The sequence below is a fragment of the Anastrepha ludens genome, chromosome X, assembly GCF_028408465.1.
Source record: "Anastrepha ludens isolate Willacy chromosome X, idAnaLude1.1, whole genome shotgun sequence".
Lineage (NCBI taxonomy): Eukaryota > Metazoa > Arthropoda > Insecta > Diptera > Tephritidae > Anastrepha > Anastrepha ludens.
The window spans coordinates 2,056,350-2,072,491 of NC_071503.1; the positions used below are offsets into that span (position 1 = coordinate 2,056,350).

Here is a 16,142-nt window from a genome sequence, read left to right on the forward strand (position 1 = left end):
AGACAGTGTACTCTGCCCAGCTTGTGAAGAGGAGGATGAGACGGCGGGCCACTTCCTGTGCGTCTGCCCCGCCTTCGCTCGAATCAGGTTTGAGGTCTTTTGCACTGATGTGTTAAGAAGCGACCACCTTGGCTCCTTGGCACTACAAGATCTACTCAGATTTTTTCGGGCAGATTTAAAGAAAATTAAAAGGGAATCCATGTAGTACAATGGACTTAACCATTGTCTGAGTGCTGCACTTGCTAGTTGTCCCGACAAACAAAAAATAATATTAAGTATTTGCCATTGGAAGCTACAACTTTACTCCACCTTCAGGCAGCATACGGGATTTTCTGACAAAATTTTCGAGTTCTTTTGACTTGATTCATTCATTGAGTCAGCTTGCGATGTTCTCGTAAGAAGTGAACCACTCTCCAATAAGGGCTGGCTGCATTGATCGGAACAAATGGTAATTCGAAGGTGCAATGTCTGGGGAATTCGGCAGGTGGGGCGAAATTACCCCATTCAGTTCCCCTAAATATTTGTGGTCCCATTTAGCAACGTGTGGCTTGACGTTGTAATACAGCAAAATCAGTTTGTCATGTCTACTGTCCCATCCCGGCCGTTTTTCTTTGAGAGCTCGATTCAAACGCATTAGCTGCAGTCGGTAACGATCGCCTGTGATGGTTTCAGATGACTTGAGGAGTTCATAATAGATGACACTCTTCTGATTCCACCAGATACACAACATAACCTTTGAAGCATGGATATTTTTTTCGCTGTCGATGGGCCTCGTTCACCTGGCAGGCTCCAACTTTTTCGATACTTAGGGTTATCATAATAGATCTTATTTTCATCGCCAGTGACAATGCGATGCAGAAAACTTTTCTTTCCTCCTCCATTGATGTGGCACCCAGTTATGTGCTTTCTGGACCATTCCCATCACGTGCAAACGTTAACTGACGGTTGATTTGTCAACATCCTGCTCTTTAGACATATCATCAATATGCGTATTCTTCCAATGATTGTTTTAGTTGAGTATCTTCGAATTTTTTCGGTGCCCCTTCGCGATCTTTATCACTCACGTCAAAATTGCCACTTTGGAAGCGTCGAAACCACTCTTTACAAGTTATTTTTGATGGAGCGTGATTACCGTAAATATTGATCAATATACGACATGTTTCAGCTGCACTTTCCTTTAAAAGGTTGTAATGAAGCATGACTTCCCGCAAATGTGGTTTTTCGTCATTTTTGACGTCAGATAAAAAAGGATATTTATGCTTCAAAGAATGTCAACTACGGCGATCGAGACCTTATATACAGTTACATCTTCAAATCAGCGGCTCATTTTTTGTTGTTGAATTTATGGTTGCAAAAATAAAGTTTATAAGAGAACAAATTTTCGTCAAGTGATGTTGGAGTAGAGTTATTACTAAAAATCGTTTGTATGGTCAAAATTCATATTCGAGATATGTATTTATAGCATGAAGAGAAATACATATGCAAACTACTTGGTCGCTAGGTGGCGTCAGAGTCGGGTTTATACTAAAAATGGTATTTATGGCCAGATTTGGTCGATTTTGCTAGTCCACTTTTAAATAGCATCCAATTCCGGCCATAAAAAATCGTTAATCATCTCTCGATAGTGCAATCCTATTCAAAATAACACCTGTTATTGGAAAACCCTATAAATAAATAATTGGCGCGGATACTCCTGTTAGGTGTTTGGCCGAGGAGCTCCTATTTGTGGTATTCGTTTTGGGTGTTGGTACACAAATGGATGCCATGAGAATGAGTGAAATTCGTTCTCTAAAACTAGAAGATATTTTCAGATTTGCCAAGAATCTGGAAAATTCTCACAAGATTAGCTACCTATCCTATCCTATCTCTCTCTCTCTATTCTATCCTATCTGTTTCTTTCTGTCACATGTCTCCTTTCCTCTTTGACTATCAATCCTTTGACTTCCAGAGCTTCAAATACAATGGACTTTTTAACCTGAGTGTTTTTTTTTTGTTTTTTTTCGAACTCCATTTATTCCATACAATCTGTCATAACAATAACAATAAGTACTATTTTTACCTACAATTTAAATAAGAATAGCTTAGAGTAAGAATTCCCAGTGGAATTCGTTACTTAATAATGAACAACATATAACATATACATATATTATACAATTTTACAACTCTTGCATTTACGTATATTACGGTTTAAATCTTTGCAATAAATCGTTAGGCTGACATTTCTTTAACCTTGAGGAGTAGCTTATCTTGGAAAGGTTATTTGTTCGATTATTCGGATGAGTGGCAAGTCGGTTGTTGTATCTCTGGCTGAGGTTGTTTATTTCTTCGAAAACTGTCGTAACTTTTAGGTCACGGTGCAATATCTCGTTTCGTACAAACCATGGCGCATTGGCACACATGCGGAGCACCTTTGACTGAAATCTTTGCATGATTTCTAGATTTGATTTTGCTGCTGAGCCCCATAATTGAACGCCATACGTCCATATCGGTTTCAGAATAGCTTTGTAGATAAGCACCTTATTGTCTAGTGTAAGTGCTGAATTGTAGCCGATTAACCAGTGTAGTGATCGCAATTTCAGTCCAAGTTGCTTTCGCTTTAAAATATATGCGATCGCCAAGTAAGACGCCGGTCTAATAGAATACCTAAATATTTGGCATTATCTGTTTGTGGTATTGGAACGCTGTTAAGAGATACGGCAGGACATGAGCCATTTCGAAGAGTGAATGTTATCTGCGTCGATTTGCTTTCGTTAGCTTTTATGCGCCATTTTTTCATCCAGCCGCTAACACTGTTAAGGTTTTCTTGTAGGTAATCAGAAGCAACTGAGGGAAGGGTACTCCTGGCCATGACGACAGTATCATCTGCATACGTGGCTGTATATGTGTTCTTTGATAGTGGAAGATCTGCCGTGAACAAAGTGTACAAGACGGGGCCTAGAACACTTCCTTGTGGTACACCTGCTCTGATTGCGTGAAGGTTAGTGGTTTCGTTGTTTACTTTAACAAGAAAATGTCTATTTTGCAAATATGATTTTATGAGCATATAACAGTTGTGCGGTAAGCCCTGCTTAAGCTTGTATAGCAGGCCTTCATGCCAGACTTTATCGAAGGCTTGCGTTATATCTAAAAATGCCGCTGTACAGAATTGCCGCCTCTCAAGTGCTTGTCTAGCGAAATCATACACACAATTAACTTGCTCTATGGTGGAGTGATACTTACGAAAACCAAATTGGTGGGCTGAAATGAGATTTCTTTGCGCAATTATTGGATTTATCCTTTTTAAAAGCAGCTTTTCCAAGAGCTTGGAGGCAACAGGCAATAGACTTATTGGCCTGTAATTGGATACCACGCTCGGGGTCTTCCCTGGCTTTTGTATAAGGATGATTTCAGCAACTTTCCATTGAGTTGGGAAACACTCTTGTTTTATCATCGCGTTAAATATAATGGTGAGGAATTTGTATCCACATTTGGGCAGTTCTTTTAAAACCTTACTAGTTATTAGATCGTAACCTGGCGCCTTTTTGGTTTTGAGAGTTTTGGTTGCTGCGTATCTAACTTCTTTCCAGGTAAATCGTACAGTCGGAAAATCCATTTGAAACGGAGCTGAGAGAAATTCGTTAACTTCTGAGTCTACCTCCGCACTTCGACTCGGAAATGGTTGGAAAATATTTGATAGATGTTTGGCAAACTCTATTGCTTTTTGTTTATCAGTTTTTGCCCAATCTCCATTACACGTTTTTATCGCTGCGTTGTGAGGCGTTGGTTGTGAGATCTTTTTCGTTGCCTTCCAGAGTGAGTAGTCAGTAGCTTCCGTAGGTGACAAGTTGGATAAGTACTCATGCAGTTCTGAGTTTTTTGCGTCTCTTATAGTGTTTTTTAATTGATTTGTGAGCTTATTTAGTTTTTTTTTGTCGTTCCTGTTTCTGGTGCTTTGCCATATGCGCCGAAGCTTGCGTTTTTCTGATATTAAAATTTTGACGTGATCGTTAATGTGCGCTTCAGCGTGAGTGTGCTTAATTTCCGGCGTAGCGGTCCACGCAGCTCTTTGAATGCAGTTGTTGAAAATCTCAACGGCCGTGTCCAGATCAGAGTTGGATTTTAGTGGAATATTTAGGCACGGTGTATCCTCGACTAGTTCTTTAAAGTATTCCCAGTTTGTCATTTTATTGTGTAGCTTTGGTGTCATTTCCTTTTTTTGAAAACAAGAGTTTATTGTTAACAGCAAAGGTGAGTGGTCTGATGAGAGATCTAGACATGTGTCTATGGAGACCTGATTTTTAGATACACCTTTGCATATGCAAAAATCTATAAGATCCGGTGTTTTATTTGGGTCACTAGGCCAGTAAGTGGGTTGTCCTGTTGAGACGTGGAATAATTTATTGACCTGCATTGCTTTGAGGAGTTCGCGCCCTCTTGGAGTTGTTAAGCGTGAGCCCCATTGCGGATGTTTCGCATTGTAGTCGCCACCTGCTATAAATCTTGGTCCCAACGATTTGAAATACCTTTGGTATTCAACGCTTTTTATTGATTGATTTGGAGTGCAGTACACAGAAGCAATCACAAGAGAGCTCTTTCCATCTGTGACTGTTATAGCAGTCGACTGTAGATTGTAATTTTTAGTGTTTCCATGAACCATATGCGAAATATTATTTTTGATTAAGATGGCTGTGCCTCCTCTTGCTGTACCAGCAGGATGATTTGTGTGGTATAAATCATATTTTGGAATTTTTACGTAACATTTGTCTGTTAAGTGTGTTTCAGATATTAACATTATGTCAATATTTTTATCTGCTAGAAATACTTCCTCTTCATAGCGGTGTTGGATGAGCCCATTGGCATTCCAAATTGCAAGCAGCAGCGGCCTATTCATTTTGGAACATTCGGAAGCATGGCTGTAAGCAGATTGAGTACAGTACCCATCTGTTCGACTAGAGTTCTGACCATTCTTTTCAGTTCTTCTATTTCATTATTAGTTTCTTTCTGAACAGTACCTTTTTCAGTAGTTGGTTGTGGATTTTCTTGTGCTCGATTATTGATTTTCAGAGCTTCCGCGTAGGACAGCGTGTTTTTTGTTATTGCAGGTTGCGAGATTTCGGAGTTAGGCACAACATTTGGCAGCTCTTTTTTTCGCAGCGTTGGGTACGTTCTTCGTTGCAGGTCTTTGTAAATAGTGCAACCCTTGTAATTAGCGGGATGGTAACCATCACATAGCACGCATTTAACTTCCTTTGAAATACCCCTTTTTGGGCAGTCAATGGTTAAGTGATTACCAACGCATTTATCGCATCTTGGACTACGATTGCAAAAGTGCTTTGTATGCCCGTAGCGTTGACATCTTGTGCATTGTGGAATTTCGCGCCGTTTTCTTGGTGCTTCAAATTTAATTTTTGTATAAAGCAGATTATCGCATGCATATAACTCTTTATTTTTGTTGCCTGCTTTGAGGCTAATGTAGAACATTGGAAGCGGTTTTTTTGTTTTCCATTGACGCATATTCCAAATATTTACCACTTGGTGGCCGAGGTTTTCTATTGCTTCACGAATGTCGTCTGTGGGTGTCGATGGATGCATACCTTTAAGGACTATATTAAAGTTACGTTCTTGTTTTAATTTATATGTATGGAACTCAGTTTTCTTTTCCGCTAGGGCCGCAGTTATTGCAGTGCGTTGTTTTGCTGACTGCGGTTGGATTTTAACCTCACTTCCTCCAGTAACTTTTAATACGAAGCCATCTACGGCAACATTTAAGAGTAGGTCTTGAAGTGGCTGGATGTTGCTCACTCCAGATACAAATATCGGTGGGGGCCTAGGTTCCTTGAGCGTTTGAGGTGGGGGGGGTACTACGATTGATTTCGTCTTGGTCGAGTACTGCGAATCGATTTGAGTTGCTTGCAGATGGCGTTGCTAGCCAGTAGTTATCAAGCTTTGATTGTTTTGTTTTATTAGGTGTATATTTACCTGGACTAGATCTCCCGCGCTTTGCAGGCGTAGCACCTTTATTCATGTTTTTTAAGTTACTTGTGATACCTTTCGGAGAGGTCGATTTATCTTTGGTTGTTGGTGACTCACACTGAGACCTCCAAGATTTTTTTTGTCTGCATGTTTGATCGCTTGTTTGCGCAAACTTTTCTTTGATTGGTGACTGAGCTGCGTACATGCCTTTATAAGTTTAATGTAGTGTGTAAAGTAAATTTACGTTTTACAGAGAGTTGCCAAATCTTTCGGTGCTTCTTGGCTCGCCTTTCTCAAACTTCAGTTTTCAATGTCAGTCAACTCGCCATTTTTGAATAAAAAAATTACATTTTGTTCAAATATATTTTTTGTTCGCAAAATTTTACTCATAACACTACAAATTATTAGAAATCGGTTCCATTTCACAACTAAACCAGCCGAGCTTTGTCAGCAATGTAAATTGCTATTGTAATTAAATTTGTATCAACTTTTGATACATCTCTTTATTCGCCATTAGGTACTTAAATATAAATGTATGCTTTATTGAATATGCCTAATACGTATATAATGCGCGTAGGTGTTTGAGTGCGTGTGCATAAGACAAACACAACTCAAGTAGTAGTAAAGATGTTTTGAGCGTACAAACAATAAAAATATTTACAAAATAAATGTTTTACATGATATTTGGGTAAATAAAAAAATAATTAATAAATAGAAAAAGAAAAAAAAACACTGGGATAGTTTTCAAATACAAAATTGAATTACATTTTAATACCTTTGTATATAAGTATTAAATTATTTAAATGTTGGTATATGTATGTGAGTTTGTTTTAACCGTTTGCGGTCGTATTAAATTTGGAAATGGGTGTCGTACCGGTCGGAATTAATTTTCGTTGAAGGAGCAGTGATACATAACACGTAAGATTGTGAAGGATGAAAAAGACTTATTAATTCTATATTTAAACAGAGTATAAAATTAGTATGGCGGCCGCCGTAGCCGAATAGGTTGGTGCGTGACTACAGTTCACAGAGAGAACGTCGGTTCGAACTTCGGTGAAACACCAAAATTAAGAAAAACATTTTTCTAATAGCGGTCGCCCCTCGGCAGGCAATGGCAAACCTCCAAATGTGTATTTCTGCCATGAAAAAGCTCCTCATAAAAATATCTGCTCAAGACGCACACCACAAATAAGAGGAGGAGCTCGGCCAAACACCCAAAAAGGGTGTACGCGCCGACTATATATATATATATATAAAGGGTGATTTTTTAAGAGCTATAGCAAAGTTTTTCAAAAAACCACACGTAAAATTCAGAAAAATGCTTGAAATTTTTATTTTAATCGATAGTACAGTCCATATAATTTAATGTTTGAAGATTATTTCATTCAAATGTTGACCGCGCTGTGCTTCAAATGGTCTAAGCTCATTTTTGGATCAGTGGGTACGTAAATAAGCAGAATTGTTGATTTTGGAGTGAAGATCAGCCAGAAGAATTGCAAGAGCTACAAATGTATCCAGAAAAGGTCACAGTTTGGTGCGGTTTATAGGCTGGATAATTGGACCGTACTTCTTCAAAGATGCTGCGAATCGTAACGTAACTGTGAATGGTGAGCGCTACCGTGAAATGATATCCAATAGATTTATTGAGAGGCGAGTTCGGTGAAGATTTTATTTCACGTTCGGGACCTGTCAATTGGCCACCCAGATCGTGCGATATAACGTCTTTAGATTATTTTTTGTGAGGCTATGTTGAATCTCATGTCTATTCAGACAAGCCTGCTTCAGTTAGCGCATTGGAAGACAACTTTAAAGCATTTATATGTGACATACTGGCCGAAACATTGGAAAGGTATGCCAAAACTGGACTAAGTGGATGGACCATTTGAAGCGCAGTCGCGGTCAACATTTGCATGAAATTATCCTCAAACATTAAATTATATGGACGTACTATCGATTTAAATATAAATTTCTCTGAATTTCACGTGTGTTTTTTGAAAACCTTTCCTATAGCTTTTAAAAAATTACCCTTTATTTGTGAAGTCAATGTGAAACCAAATTGACTGTGATATTTTTATGAACTACACAATTTAGAATTAAAAAACTTTTTATTCAATTGGAAAAAAAAATGTTTTTTAATACCAAAAATAATTGTGCATACAGTTGCGCTCAAAATAATAGTAGATTCTCCTTAAGATGGTGTTGTATAGGCAGAGTCAAATAACAAAGTGCCGTTATAACTACGCACCTGGTGTTGTAATTTCATTTATTTTCAAGGGCATTGGCTATGGAGTCAGTCAAAATAATAGTAGTGCAAGGAGTCAGCTGCCAAAAAATTCATATAAAATATTTAGTTGTGTTAAAAATTTACAAAATGGCAAGTACTGCATTTTTTGATGTATTTCCATATCATTTTATGAAAATCTGATTGAAAGCTTTTCAGCTCTGGGACGAGACAAGCTCTGCACCGCTGAACAACGCAACCTTATAAAAAAATAATAATTTCGAAAGGGGAAACTTAGAAAGAAATTGAAGATATTGTGGGCTGTTCACCAACATTGATTTGTAACACATTAAAATATAAATCCCACAACCTGAAACAAGTGGACGGCGTACGGACTGCTAAATCAATTAATCGTGTAGTGGTTAGGTATTCAAAGGATAGTCCTTTCGCACCTGCTACTAAAATCGTATTACTTATAATACGGCTTATATTCGAAGCATGTATTTTTAACGTTAAAGTGCTTCTGCAAAATTTTCAAACAGTAGCTCTAAATATAGTGTTTTACATATAATGCAAAAGTTACAATAACTCTTGTTTTTTTTGGGGGATTTTTCGAAACTTTTCATTTGTCACACAATACCAAAGCAAAAAGTTTAAATTGACCTAAAGTAGGGTAACTTATGTGCTAAAAATGTTTAGCGAAACCATGTCGGTGCTTCGAAGGCCTGGTAGTGGAAGAAAAAAGGATTTGCGTCGGAACCAAAGCTAAAGAATGGTGTCAATATTTTGAAAAAGCTGAACTTTCACTTCGAGATGCTGCAAAATCGGCCGGTATGTCGGAAGGTACGTTCAAGAAGTGTGGAAAAGTGAAATCGAAATGATCAACAAAATAAGAGTGGTAAAACACGTGCGCACAAATTGTACTGTCAAATATTCATAAATATGGCTGAGTGGTTAGGGATGATGAAACATACGCCAAACCAAACTTTAAACAGAATCAGGACGCTAAGTTTTATATTAAAACGAAGCGAGGAGGAGTCCCAAGTGCCTTTTAGCTGAAAATATTGGATAAATGCCCTTAAAAGTATTTGGTTTGTCAAGACATCTGCCAGTGTGGTATGAAAAGTAAAACGTTCATTACCACGGACATTACAAATCAAGAAATTTATAAGAAGGAGTGTTTGCAAAAATACTTGCTGCCATTCATAAAACCACATACGGACTCAGTTCTGTTCTGGCCTTATTAAGAATCATGTCGTTATATCCGTGATTACTCCACACTTATACTGATTGACCTGCGACTTATTAATCGTCACGTTTAAATTGAAACGCCAAGTCGGTTGGAACCATCGATGTTCTCATCAAAGCATGTTCACTTTAATCCTTTTCTTCAAGTATAGCTGTTTAAATCACGTTATTCATTATTTTTTCAACAGCCATTCTTGTTTCGCTGCACAGTTTTGATTAGTTCAGGCTGCGCAAAATTATTATCACCGACTCTATCTTGAATTGTTAATTGTGTAATGCGTTTCTGGCCAATCCAATGATTTTATTATTACAGTTGGATATTTAAAATTTGGATCAATAATGCAATTGATCTATTTACATGAAAGAAATTAGCTACAGATTTGACTTTGAATTTTTCGCTCAACCAAATAAGATTTCTTTAATTTTCACACATACTCGGAAGCGCTTTTGTTATCGATCGACCAAACCAGATGGAATCGAAACGAACTTTTCCATTGTCGATGTCTACTCGTAATAGTTGTTTGGCAAATACGGACGCCTTTGGTAATTTTGTAATGCAACTCAAGACCAAGAAATTTGGTTCGTTTTCCAGGAGCCTTGAGGAAGAAGCCTCCTCCGAACCCCTCGTTGGCCACTTTCATCAAAGTATAGGGTGGGCCATGTAAAATTTGCTTTTTGAATCGGCTATAAAAAAAAAACTAATCAATATTTTTTCAAACTTTTTTTTTTTATTTTGAAGATTGGACATTGTCATTTATAAATGAAAAATTATATCGTTCAAATGACTGCCACGACTGGCTTTACAGTGGGCCATTCGATCAACCCAATTTTTAAGCACATTTTCGATTGTTTGGGCTCCAATTTCATGAATGGCAACTTCAATTTCGTGTTTTAAACCATCAATCGTCTCTGGATGGTTCGCATAACGGGCTTAAATCACAGCTCCGAGGCGTCCAATTGATATCGGAAATTCGGCTGATTATTCGGTTTTCAAAAACGGTAGCCAAAAGTTCGAGTGTAACTTTGGCAGTGTGACAAGTTGCACCATCCTGTAGAGACCAAATGTCGTCCATGTCATCCTCTTCAATTTTTGGAAACAACTCGTAGAGCATGTCACGGTAACGCTCGCCATTTACTGTAAGCGCGGCTCCTCGCTCATTTTCGAAAAAAAATGGCCCGATGATGCCGCCAGACCAAAAACCGCACCAAACAGTGACTCGTTGTGGATGCATTTGCTTCTCTACAGTAACGTTCGGATTTTCTGAGCCCCAAATCCGACAATTTTGCTTATTGACGTAGCCACCGATGTGAAAATCAGAAAAGTCGAAGAAGATTCACCATTTTGGAAATAGGTTTTCAATATTTCCCAATTTAGTTCAAGCGTATAGCGTCGCATTTCGTAAATGTCAAACCTTTAAGTAAATTGTGAACACATTTGACATGTCATTTGTGTTACCATTCTCAAAAAAACAGGTGGTTCAAAAAGCAAACGCTATATGGCCCACCCTGTATCGTACGCGACTTTTTGCTGCTTATTCGAAAATGGAACATCGTGTTGTCGTTCTCAATTAAATGCTTCAATCAATTGACGATTCAGGGTTGAACAGAGTAAAACATTCGCCATTGCGCAGTTGGAATCCGTAAATTAAGCACAAGTAGAAACAGATAGGTAGGTATTTATAGAGCTTGAATAAGTTTGATAAAGCGTTCCAAGAAAAATATCTCGGCATCTCTGAGTAAAGCAATGTTCTTGCAAATGAATCACTTGCACATATCTCGAAGAATTTTGTCAGTAATATCGCTGGGAGTCGTCCAGCTTTCACCCTGCATTACTAAAATATTTCCTGTTTTTGTATGTATATTTTCCTAAATTATACTCGTTTTCCATTTTCAAGGTGTATAGCCAAATAGACCAAAGAGAGATAGCGTTCGTGTATTGGGAATGAAAAGATTCTCCATACCGCCCCTGACATATGTATCTTCTCATCGGTTATTGTGAAACTTCATCGTTGGCATTTTAGTTGCGAAATATCAAAAAATTTCATAGCATTTCTTTTTTAACCTAGATTAGATAAGATTTTTGTGGGGATGGACAAGTCCAAACATTTAGACAGGAAGACCATTGATTCATTGATGAACCTTAAGAGATCCGGAAGAAGAAGAGAATGAACTTTATCCATGCTCAGAAAATCGCACCCCAACAGCCTAAGTCTGATTCTAGAGAACACCGACCGCTACAGAGAAAATGCTCTACAGTGTCTTCATTTTCACGACAAGACAGCTATATTGGGTAGTTAGTGATTCCCATGGTAACCATATGCTGACCACAGGCGTTGTGCCCTATAATTAAGCCTACCAGTACTCTCAGGTCCTTTCTAAGTTTAGGAGAAAGGTGCTAATTTCCTTTGTCGTTCTTTTACAAAGCATTTAGCTACTCTGCTGTAGCCCAACTCAGACCAACGTATTCTATGGGTAGACCTCATGAAGTCGTCAATCCATAGTTGAACCGATGTAGAATTAACCCCTAGGAAGGGTTCAGGGGACAGTGGTGTGCTTGCAGAGCCTTCATTAGTCAGTTTATCAGCCAACTCATTCCCTGTAATACCGGCACCCAAATAAGAGAAACTTTGTTGTGTTTTGCAACACTGTTCAGTTTTGTCTTACATTCATCGACTAATTTCGATAGTACTACTCCGCCACCTTTTCTCAATTAGTCAGTATGCTACATTCAAGATGGCATAGACTTTCGTGAGGAATACCGTACCCATCTGTCCATAGCGTAGAAGTACTTAGTGTATTCATCTAAGTACCATCCAGATATGCTACCCTCACTGGTTTGGGATGCGTCGGCGTAAAAAGTGGGCTAAAATCTCATTTATAGGTTCTCTGGGCTTTACCATTGATCTATATCTGCGATCAAAACGTCATACTTCCTACCGAAGCTAACGTAAGATACCCGATTGTCCGTTGGCATCGAGAACAGTGTACACCGCTCCGACAGCTGGTTGCAAATCAGACAGTGGTCAGTGTTTTCTCCGTTTCCGCAACCTTCGTTTGACTTGAGTCTGTACGCCGCCTTCCGGTTTTGAAGATCTAGGGGATGGCATTGAGGGCATAGCCAGATGCCGTACTCATAGCACCTGTGATACCCAAGAACACACTTCTCTGTATTCTGGTTAGGGGATTTACTCCGGAATTAACCACAATAGCCTTCCATCAGACTACAGAGGGGTATGTAATAATGGATCTAATCAGGGTGATGTACAACCAGTGTACTATCGCCGGTCTTAGACCCCATATCTTGCTAAAGGTTCTCTTACACTTCCAGAAGACTTTTAATATTCGAGAGACCTTCTGCTCGACGTGCATCTTTTAGGTGAACTTACGGTCTAGCGTTACCCCCCCGTATTTGACCTCGGTGTAGTGATAATAGCAGTGTTACTTCTATTAAAGTGGGTAGTAACAATCCTTCCAAATTGCGTTTCCAAGTGGAAAATACCAAGGTACTTTATATAGAACTCGTCGAAAGACCATGCTTTTCGCAACACTGATCTATCATGTTTAGGGCTACCTGCACTTTATGGCATATCTGTAGATACTAGTTACAGTCCTGAGATTCGTACGCACACATCATCTGCATAAGATTGGACGTGTTCAATTTCCTGCATATTGTTAAGAAGAGAGTCTACAATAAAGCATCAAAGAAGGAGGAGAGTACATCGCCTTGTGGGCAGCTCTTCTTAAGCCCAACCTTGACTCCTTCATCGTTTCCTCCATCTGTGATGAGCGGTTTCTTGGATAGCATAGAGTGAATCTATCTGACAATGATTTCTTCTATAAAAAGCGCATGCCTTCTGATAGAAAAGCTCTAAGAATCAAAGGTAGCATTGTCAAAAGCTCCTCCAATGTCCTCAAAAACACCAAGAGCGTACTCCCTTGTTTCCAACCCTTTTTCGATGATGGTGGCGAACTCGTGTTCGGTCCCTTGCACAACCTCGGTGATCTCTTCCAATCCCCCAGCTTTCTACAGAAGGTTCTTTAAGAGTCCAAATTAGATTATCTTATTTTCTTCTTATATTCCTTCCCCAGTTTACCGTAGGCAGTCCAGTCCGCTTTCAACTGAGTTTTAAGAGCTTTGTTAAGAAGTTCCCTGGAAGTTTTTCGGAGTTTTGAAAATTCAGCATCCCACCAAGGGACTAGCTTACACTCTCTTCTCCTACGTTCCGGCACACCTTCTCATAACACAAAAACTCAGTGGGGTGAATTTTACTTGACTTTTGTGTCCACAGTTATTGTCTGGAGTCGAGGATAAACTCTTTAAAGAGATAATCATATCGTGTCCAATCCGCTTTTCGAGGATTTCGGCCTGCTGTAGTCGAGGTTGCCTTGACCGCAAGCTTAAACTCTATAACACGATGGTCCGACAGAGAATCCTTACCTTCCAACCAGTGATATGATGTGATGTTTTGTAGTTAGGTAATGTCAAATAAATGCCCCCTGAAGCTACGTTTCATGCTACCCCAGAGTGCGTCCTGTAGTTTGCATCACATCCCACAATAGTACTTAATCCCATGGATTCAGCGTATCTTACGGCATCCATAACACACAACGATTGTCTCTACCTCTTTATCTTGGCTGCAACTAAGTCTTGCCAACAAAATTGTCTGAACAAAGTGCAGTCGACCGTTTCTTCACATTCCATACCTAGACTGTATCACCTTCACCGATTCTGGGTCCACATAATGATCCAGGTGGGAAGCGTTTCCATATTTACGATCCATCCCCGCCTTAGTATGTATACTGGTTTGATCTCCAGTATGTCATATCCAGTCCTTCGCTCAAGATATGGAGTTTGGAAATGATCTCATGCGGGTCCCTTGGAGGCCCAGGAATCAGCTTGCTTACCCTCACCAGTTTATAAATTTTGTTCGTTTGCTGGATGACAAACTTGCACCCTTCAAAAATTGACATCGCAGCCACAGTTTTAGTCAGGCATTCGAGCGATTCATTGGTGCTCGACTCTCATTCGCTCGAATCAAGGAGCATCTTTCGACTTCCCTGTAGCTTTCTAAATTTGGCTGTTCACAAAGTGCGACTGTCTTTGAGAAAATTGTTTGTGGGGACTTCCCCATCGCCACAGATCTCCACCATCATACCGCTAGCCGCGGCTGGATCACTAGACGGACTTGGTTTTGCACTTGCTCCTAAGCTCTTAGCTTCCGCAGCACTCGTTTTTCTGGGTTTGTTGGTACTAATACCAAGTACTTGATTGCTGCAAGAAGCTCCTCCTGCATTCACTGCAACCTGTTGTCCAAGGTTGATTACTTGGTATCAGGTTTTCTTCTTCCTTTTTCCAACCGGTGCGCGCCCCGTTGCCCCATTTATCCAGTTGACCAGATCCCATGGGTCATCACCACATATGTTCCTCATGACAGCTTCGGTTACAGGGGTGGACGAAAGCAAAAGAGCCGCAGGTCCAATTTGAGTTGCAGGCGGAGTAGCTTCGTTTGTCGTAGCCATAGCTCCCACTTCTCTCGCCGTCTTCGCGTTCTTCTGCCTTTGTCGCTTTCTCTGCTTTTGGATTTACTCCTTTTATCTCGTATCTCGCACCTGTTCAGTGTCCTTTGATACACTGGTACTTTGTGAGCGCGAACTCGGAATAACAATAGTCCCCGAAACTAGTGCCATGGCAGAAACCAATTTGGTTTTCTACCTGCGGCATAACCACATCTGATTCCACCAAATCGCCTCCCGGAACAGACACTTTATTTATAGCCGTTAGAGCACTGGTACGTACCATACTTGCAAAAGTGTTTTATAGACTTCACAAGATGATAGTTCTCAACATTGCAATATAGTCGATAGTGCTCAACATATCAACGACCCTATTTTTAATTTTTTCATGTTCATTTATCAATTTCGTTTTAAGTCTATGATTACAAAAATCTTACAGACTAGATATACCGAAAGTTCTTAATATTACTTTCTTAATGGCTAAATACAAAAAGGTTTCTTATGAATAATAGGAGTTAACCCGAGCTGCATAATATTCTGTTTGGTACATTGAAACGTATCTGCTCAAGTGATGATGGAAAGTTAATTAAACCACTAATAACAGCGAAAATGAATATTAAAGGCTGATGGTTTCGTTTACTTGCAATGGATTTCTGATTTATCAGCAAACAGCGAACATTGTAAGATGGATAATGTGCATCAAAATGAAGCGGTTGGAAGGCGTAACGAGGGAAACTACGTTGTACTCACTCAGAGTGTGAGGCATAAAATAGATTCCAGATAATAGAAGCATAGTCCAACTTGGATTGGATCAAACAACGTTTTACTAGTATAAGGATCCTAAATCTCTCGCATGATGCTCTAAAAAACCTCTACAAATCTAGGAAAAGCACAATTTATGTTGATAACAAAAGTAAAACCTCATTTGAAAACATTTGTTAATATCATATTAATCTATAACTAATTTTTTTATACTAATCTATAATCTATACTATAATTCCGCAGTAGCCGAATGGGTTGGTGCGTGACTACCATTCGGAATTCACAGAGAGAACGTAGGTTCGAATCTCGGTGAAACACCAAAATTAAGAAAAACATATTTCTAATAGCGGTCGCCCCTCGGCAGACAATGGCAAACCTCTGAGTGTATTTCTGCCATGAAAAAGCTCCTCATAAAAATATCGGCCGTTCGGAGTTGGCTTGAAAC

At 39.3% G+C, this 16,142-nt stretch overlaps 1 protein-coding gene across 1 annotated transcript in view; it reads right to left on the reverse strand.

Moving 5' to 3' along the window:
* The window catches only part of LOC128869429 (43 kDa receptor-associated protein of the synapse homolog), a 139,926-nt gene that overhangs the window by 111,690 nt on the left and 12,094 nt on the right, over positions 1-16,142 (reverse strand). The gene's annotated exons all lie outside the window — the stretch shown is intronic.